An 8,857-nucleotide genomic window follows, 5' to 3' on the forward strand; every position below is an offset into this window, starting at 1 on the left:
TCAATAGAAAATAAAAAGATCAAACAGGAGAGTAAAAGTTGATGAATCATTATTTGATTTAATTAAAGGCAGTGGCAAACAGAAAAGTCTTCAGCTTTGATTTAAAAGAACTGAGAGTTTCAGCAGTCCTGCAGTTTTCTGGGAGTCTTGTTCCAGATATGTGGTGCATAAAAACTGAACGCTGCTTCTCCATGTTTAGTTATGACTCTGGGGACAGAAAGCAGACCAGTCCCAGACGACCTGAGAGGTCTGGATGGTACATAACGTAGCAGAAGATCTGAAATGTACATTGGCCCTAAACCATTAAGTGCTTTATAAACCAACAGCAGTGTTTTGAAATCAATTCTTTGACAGACAGGAAGCCAGTGTAAAGACCTCAGAACTGGAGTGATGTGATCCACTTTTTTGGTTTTAGTGAGGACGCGAGCAGCAGAGTTCTGAATCAGCTGCAGCTGTCTGATTGATTTTTTAGAGACCTGTAAAGACACTGTTACAGTAGTCAAGTCTACTGAATATAAATGCATGGATAGGTTTTTCCAAATCCTGCTGAGACATAAGTCCTAAATTCTTGATATATTCTTAAGGTGGTAGTAGGCTGACTTTGTGAGTGTCTTAATGTGGCTGTTGAAATTCAGGTCTAAGACCATGACTACACCAAGATTTCTGGCTTGGTTTGTGGTTTTTAACATTACTGACTGAACTTGAGTGCTGACTTTGAATCATTCCTCCTTGGCTCCAAAGACAAATTACTTCAGTTTTATTTTTGTTTAATTGAAGAAATCCAGTTGTTGATTTGTTCAATGCATTTACTCAGCGCTTGTAATGGACCATAGTCCCCTGGTGACATTGTTATGTAAATTTAGTAATCAGTTAAATTATTACAACCCTTTACTGGATTACCTAAAAAAAAATACAATTCCATTTAAATCAGAATGTTGCAGCCACAATTTGACTAATACTAAAAGAAGACTATTACTTGTGACACTATACTGGTTGCCCTTATCTTTTAAAATTGATTTTAAAGTCATTTTATGTGTTTAAACTTCCTATAGCTGTGATTAGTTTTCATTTTATGTTCAAACTAGAACTCTCAGATCTAGGACTATATAGGACTAGATTGTTTGAATTAATATTTTTAACATATACACTGTACATGGTCAGACAGAAAGGAGTATAGTATAGTATAGTGTACCACACATGGCAACAGATGCTACTGTCAGGCACTATGAACTGGAACAAGCTGTGAAGAGGGTCTGGCACCTTGTCAGGGTGCTATTCACAGTCACAGGCAAACAATATGTTAGAAATGCTGTCAACGGCTTCATGTGATTTGAGCCACCAATGAAAATACCTCTGGCTGGCGTTGATCCTTTCCTATCAAAGGAAACTTTAAGAAAAGACAAGAACTGATGTTGAACTGTTATGATCCAATCACTACCTCTGTCAAATATGATTTCTTTTACACAACCTTGCAGTCAGAGCTTTGCAAATTATTATTTGAGTTGACTAGACTCAGTGGTTTTGAGCAAACAAACAGTTAATTGGATCCAAGTTGATGTATTGGTAATTCTGTTCTCATTTACAAGGCAATTAGAAGTCTGCACAAGTAATCATCACTCCATCTGCAGATCAAGGCATGCTTGAACAAATTATTGATACACCTTAATGCAGGAAAATGAAATTCTAGGGAGGCAAGACTTTTAAGGGAGACTTTTCACTTGTGGATGGTCAGCATGTAATGTCAAATGTGTATAAGTGACTCACAAAGAAACTGCATAGCATGTTTGGTGCAGTCTCCTGCTAATCTATTGGCTTTGATTTCTAGGGAAGCCCTGAAGGCAAGTGAGGAACAAAAATTCTGGTGATCCATTTTCTGAGTCTGATCGAAATAGTTTTCTCTCCTGTGTTTATGACTTAAGAACAGGTGAAAAAAAAGGTTTTGCCAGGATAATCTTTCTAACTTCCTTAATTTTATTTTTTCATCTGTGAAAACAGGTGGAGTTTTGGCAGGTACATTTTTTTTGTCAGGATCAAGTGTTTGTTGTTGTATCAAGTGTTTGTTGTTGTAATGCTCATTTCGGCCACAAGAGGCTGAAGTGCACCACTATCCTATGTTCTAAATAGGACTAAAAGTATTCATGTTTTCTTCCAGGTGAGTTTAAATTTCTCCATGAACTCTTTACTCAACTTGTTAGAAAGTTATGTAACATTACTGTCATGTCTTTCTTTTGGCTAGAAATGTATTTTAATCGGCGCTTCACCTGGAAGCAAACATGAATGCTTTTAATCCTATTTAGTACATGGGGTAGTGGTGCACGTCAGCCTCTTGTGGCCGAAATGAGCATTACAACAACAAACACAGGAGCAACACTCCTGCCAAAATCTTTTTTTTTTCACCTGTTCTTAAGTCATAAACACAGGAGAGAAAACAATTTAGATCAGACTTAGGAAATGGATCACCAGAATTTTTTTTTCTCACTTGCCTCTCAGGGCTTCCCATTGCTGTTTTTCCTTCTTGAGCTTTATTTAAATTCCAACAAAAAGCATATGACTTAATACAATAAATATCTGTCCTCTAGTCAGGAGAATGTACCATCAAAGGAGAAACAGAGCTATAAATCATGACACAGAAGCCATCCCAATGCTCAGCTGTGTGCTGCACTGTTAATATTGTACTGTAAGCAGATGTTGCACAACAAACACCAGAGGCTGATGGCCAAAGTCTCAAACACTGCACTTCATTAATTTCATTAGTTTGGTCCACTCCTCTGAGGGTGAAAAAGATTGCACTGCATTGATTAGCATTAATTAATATTGATTGGGATTAATCTAGTGGAACAAGGCTAACATGTGAGAGCTTAGGTGATATCCCGTGAAGAGATTTCTGAAATACCTGCATTGACTCATTTCTGTAATGATCACCATCCAAATTACAGCAATGGGATGCTGACCAGTAAGTACAGTAAGCACCTGTGAGCAGAGTTTTCTGTAATTACTAAAGGGGGTTGGAGAAGTTAGTTTTTGAGTTGTAATACTAATTGAATAATAGCTCACCTTGTCTGAGTAATTAATGGATAATACAATGGTGACCCATTACCCTGGGGTAATTGTCCAGAAGGGCTGTTAGAATCAATATTTCAATCCTACCTCAAAAACTAATTTTACATGCAACAAATTCAATTCAGTTTAATTTGCTTTTGTTATTGCCATTTTAAAAAAATCTTGCTTTCTGTAATATCTACACATGGTATGATTAAAGTTAGGGGAAGATTGTGGTTATGGAAATAAAATATGGTAAGGTCTGGTTAAGGTTGGGAACTAAAACACTTGTGCCTACGGTTAATAAGAATGCAAAATGTAATTAACATTAAATATGACAATGTTAGTCTATGACAGGATGCAAACTCCAGTCACCCTTACCCTTGCTCTCATATACAGTAGGTCACACTGCCTCCTGCGTTGGCACTGCAGAATTGTCCAGTATTGAAGTAATTCCTATAGTAGGGATAATGGGCTGAGGAAGGTGAAGCTCACCTGAACAGTCTTTTACATGTTTTGTGTATTTTCAGTCTTTGTCTCTTTAGTCTGTTTTATTATTCTGTAGCCCTAATTTAAATAATTTATGTTTTATAGTCTGTAAAGAATCTTGTAACTTTGTTTTGCTGCTACAATGAAGTTTCTTGTTCTTATTGAACACTTTATTCTGCAGGGTGTTGTAGAACAGAATGAAGAGAAACAACAACAAATAAAGTTACATCATTGCTGTAGGTGTGTAATTTTTCCTGGATATTAGAAGGCCAGAGAATTAAGTGGACCCATCTAGGAATCTCATTCTTACCCTAACCTTTATTCAACTGCAAAATCCATCTCTAAAATATGGTTACTGCACCCAAAACAATGTGTGTATCCATCCCACTGAGCAAGCAATTAACATACCCTTCTGGAGGACTGTCTGCAGTTATCAATTCAAATATATCCTATTTTTTACCCACAGAGCCAGCATGGCAGAATTAAAAGTTGAGTCAGGGGAAGCAGTGACGTATGGCCAGACATTACTTATGCTCTGGTAATTTGATTATACTCACTCTGGGCAGCATGTTGTGCCACGCGGGCACAACATGCTGGGGCTAGGAAATATCAAATTAATAATTGCAATTGACAGGCAGTCCATATGTCAGTGTGTCGTGTTAGGTGGTTGGGCTGATGGTCTGTTTGCCTCAGCCCCCTCCCCACTCAGACTTCTGTGCAGCCTACCAGCAGGCCTGGCACTATAGCAAACCGCTGGGAACCATGTGTTTATTCCTCCTCCTATATATCCATGGGTAATGCAGTATACACACTGGACATACAGCTCCTCTCACTCTTTTGCCACTTTTTTCCCAGATTAACTTCTCCTGAGAGAAAACTGGCATTCAAATGCAGAAAACAGCATTCAGCTGTAAGAAACATTTCAGGAATTGAATAGCAAAGTCAGGTAAAAAAAAAAAAAATAATGTAATAATAGAAATAAATTCCAACTATTACTGTAAATCAAATTAAGTATCACTGAGGCAATGAACTGAGTGTTTCTTTCAAGGCCAAGGAGCATATTTAACTACATTCATTTGTGGAGTTAGGGGTTACGTTAAAAAATGCCCCACATGTACATGTGCATGCAGTGTTACCAACTTGGCAACTTTCTCGCTAGATTTAGTGACAAATTTAGCGATTTATTCTGGCCATCAGGATAATAAAATATATTATATTGTAATTCATTCCCATGATTGCTGCACAGCTCTTCTGCCAACAGCGCTGGATCTCTCCCTCTCCTCTTGCGCCGTGCTCACAGGCAGCAGTAGGTGTGGCGTGTGGGACAGGCAGGTTTCTCTCTCAGTCTTTCTCTCTGAATTTCTGTATTGGAATCAGTGTTAGAAGTTACTGTGATTCCACTACTTTTGGCGGTAACTAGACTAGGTAACTAACTACTTTTTCAAAATAAATAACGCAGTTACAATTACTGAAATTTAAATGGGCTTGTTACTTGTTACTTTTGTCTTACCAGAAAATAGTGGACAACTGCAGAGGACAGCAGATAAACACAGCCTATTCCTAGTTTTTTCCCAGTTTATGATGAGATTATGAACGTCACCCGACCACTTCATTCAGACCAAATCAGGCATTGCAGCAATAATTCGCAGGTTTATTTGTGCTTTAGAACTTAACCGCTGTGAAACAATCAGAAAACAACATTTTATTTCTCTTATTCACCGGCTTTCTCACTCCTGGCACTCCCTCTCCTCATTCAATTTCTAGGTCTCTTGACCACCACTGTCTCTCTCTCTCAAACAAATTAACACAAAACAAAGTTTTATTTCAGCATATAGGTTAGACTGTAAGCCAGACACAAACTTCAAAGCTGGGCACACTAAATAAACCAAGTCAGGACACAACTGGGGGAGTATCATAGTTTGGTCCATGAACTCCACCTGGATAGCACCCAATTTCAGTGATATTTCTGGGTGACTGTGAGCAGTTTGACCGGTCTGATCGCTCCAAAAGTTGATTCTGTTTCAACTGTGTGCATTAATAAGAGAATTGAAGCAGACATTTAAAAGTAATGCAAAAGTTACTTTCCCTAATAACTATTTACTTGCAGTAATTTGTAAAATAATTCAATTACTTTTGAGAGAAATAACTAGTAGTAATTAATTTGTAATTAATTACAAAATTTCAGTAACTTGCACAACACTGATTAGGATGTTCCTATAGCTTGTAAATATTTAAATAGTTTGTTTGATCTTCTCCCTCCCTTTGTAGATTTTTTTTACTTAACTTCAAATATACAATGTCCATGTAGTGAGTTTGTGATTATTTGGCTAAAGATTTACCTTTGATAGCCTATGGTTTAAGGTAATAGGCTACTTTTAGAGACTTTTGGAGCTAGCGCTAGCTATTTTCATTGGAAAAGAGTTGGCAACACTGTGTACATGTACTGTTTAGTATTTCCCCACCGTGTTAGCTATCAGAGTTAAGGGTAATGTTAGTGGCTCTGTCCTGCACTTTATTGGATTTGGCAAAGTTTACACTCCAGCAATCCCAGCTAACGTTACTTGAGATAGCAGTAAGTTTGCCAAGTACATTGGTTAGTCCTCATCCTAAAACCCTTTTTACTTGTAACATTAAAAGTGAAAACATACTGTTTGAAAATACGAACAAGTATGTGAGCTAAGCAGCCTAAGATGGTTACGTTAGAATATTAGCTTAATGTGGGAGTTAACATATTTTGGGAATTTCATGTGAGTGAGTGTAAGGACAGAACTAGTGATTCATGTGATATAAAGTAAAACTAAAGCCAATATGTCTCCTGGAGGAAGCACAGTCCATATGCTGCAATAACAGCCCTAAAGGACAAAGACTATGTAATGTTGGTGAGCTGAGGGGGATTGTTAGGCTGCTAATAGAAAATATCTAAAAAAGAAATCTGATCTGACATAAGACATTGCCACTTCTGTGAATAATCTACTTAAGAGTTCTGCAAAAAACAAGCACACACACCACAGGGGAAGGAAGTTGTGGGAACAAGTAAATGCCAAGGACTGCCCTCTAACACACTACTTACGCAAACTGGCACGCAGTGTAGGTCAGTTTACTTGATTTGGTGTAGGCAACATGGATTACTCATGATGCATCAACCAATGCTGACAAAGTTGGTACACAGGTTAGATAAGCCTCCTGTTTTTATGCTCCCAACCTCATTCATTCTTTACTAAGAGACACTTAACTAAGTAATATGTTATCTAGTATTCTAAAACATATTTACAATGAAACAAACATTCAATAATATAACAGCTGCATGTACTGTATATGAGCTTATTTATATACTGTAGCCATTTTAAAATGGTTTAAAACAGTGTCAGGATGAAATATCTGCGCTGAAATATAGATTCACATGAACAATACTTCATTCTAAGGAAGCAAGTTCAACTATCTTGTAGAAATTGAGTCAGACAGAATTTCTTCAATTACAAACAGACACAGCTGGCATCTGTTTAGCTATTACTATTACTATTTAAATACTTAGACTGCTATAAGAAAATCCATTAATTACATAGCAGAATGTGCATTATTGTTTCCCTGTGTACTCAGATCAGATAGTAATGCCTTGCGCATTGTTAAAGTGTGTGCACACCGCATATTATCTTAAAACATGACTTGAAGCAAACTCTTTGTGTAGAACAAGATGTGTTAAATTAAGAGATTTCATTAAGGTTAGTGTATGGCAATGACATATAATCACAAAGTATCTGACAATAATCCCACTCAAGCTGTTTTGTCTTAAATATTCTTATTTATGTACATCCAATTTCAATTCAATTTTATTTATATAGCGCCAATTCATCACAGAAGTTACCTCTTTGCACTTTTCCTATAGAGCAGGTCTAGACTGTACTCTTTATAATGTAAATAACCGACCACGAAGGGATTTGAACCCTCAATCTTCTGATCCGAAGTCAGACGCCTTATCCATTAGGCCACGCAGTCAGTAAACTTAATTTGTCCAGCTTACATTCAGTCTCAGTGGATCATTATTATCTTTAGTGAGGTTAACAAAGTATTTGCTGTATTTGTCCAGGATAAAGTCTGGTAGGTGGATGGGCTGGTAGCCAAAACTGCGAAGCTCCTGCTTGTAAATACATGGGGGGAACTTCACTTGTTAGTAAATGTGTTGTAATAAAATTTTAAATAGCTTGTATATTTAAATATTGTGTGTGTGTGTGTGTGTGTGTCTGAACAGAGTTGCATATATACCAACATACCACAGAGTGGGCTGAGTCATATACGGTGGAATCAAGAGAGAATACATTGTTATCTGCATGTTTTAGTGGTGAGGATGATGTGTTTTGTGCCTTGCTATTTAGAATTTTTTTTAGAAATTCTATTTTCTTAAAAGTGTGATAAACAATAAAATGCAACTAGACTAATAGGATGATATCAGATTAGTCCTTTGGATAAAAAAGAGGAAATATGAAGGAAAATGGAAAAGAAAAGAAGTTGTGCAATTTATTCATTCATTTAAATGTGGACTGAGGCATGATTTGTGTGTCAGTGAATCATTTTACTTTTATTCCCCCCTTTTCAGAGGTATCACAATCTATAAGACACTCTGAATATTGTTTTGACATGTTACTTATCCTGCATAATACTACTGTAAATCTGCTGTTATGTTATGTTACGTTAGTGCATGCCCTGTGTTGTGTTGTGTGAAACATTTGCTTACAGCTCTTTACTGATTGGTCAGAGGACACCTAAATGAGCGTGATTGCAACACTGCATAATTTATGACTTCCCTCAATATTGTTTTGACATGTTGCTATGATCGCCACAACACAAGGATGTTAATTATTCACGGCTCTAAACACTGCTCTGATCAATAATTAACTAGAGAAACTGAGAAGAATCACTGAAAGCACAGTGGACTGAAGTACTATAGAATACATTAAAACAACCCTTTTATGTGAAATAAGTGATGTGTGTACTAGCGTTACCATACTGGTGAAGCATAATTAGTGAGTAATGCCGCTCAAAGAGAATGTGTCTGCCAGCTGCGGACTCATGTGTGTCTTGTAAATGCACGTAGTTCTTCTAAATGTGCACATGGTAGATATTTGATATAAATAAAGCAAGTGAAACAACTCAGCAACTCATTAAATTCTTATTGGTGCCAAACTGAAGCTGAAAACTACTAAAACTCCAGTATTCAACTTGTTGATTTGCAAAGGCTTGGCAGCTGTGCAGCTATGTGAGTCTGACTTGTTTGTGTAAATAGGAGGTTGATGACTGTAGAAATGATTCACCCACCACACTGCATAAACAGAAT

General features: G+C 37.0%; 1 non-coding gene across 1 annotated transcript; it reads right to left on the reverse strand.

Annotated features, from left to right (window-relative positions):
* Positions 1–7,448: 7,448 nt before the first annotated feature.
* trnar-ucg lies at positions 7,449–7,521 on the reverse strand. The gene has a single exon. It is a non-coding gene; the product is annotated as a tRNA-Arg (tRNA).
* Positions 7,522–8,857: the final 1,336 nt, after the last annotated feature.

This window comes from Siniperca chuatsi, linkage group LG9 (assembly GCF_020085105.1).
Source record: "Siniperca chuatsi isolate FFG_IHB_CAS linkage group LG9, ASM2008510v1, whole genome shotgun sequence".
NCBI classification, from domain to species: Eukaryota; Metazoa; Chordata; class Actinopteri; order Centrarchiformes; family Sinipercidae; genus Siniperca; species Siniperca chuatsi.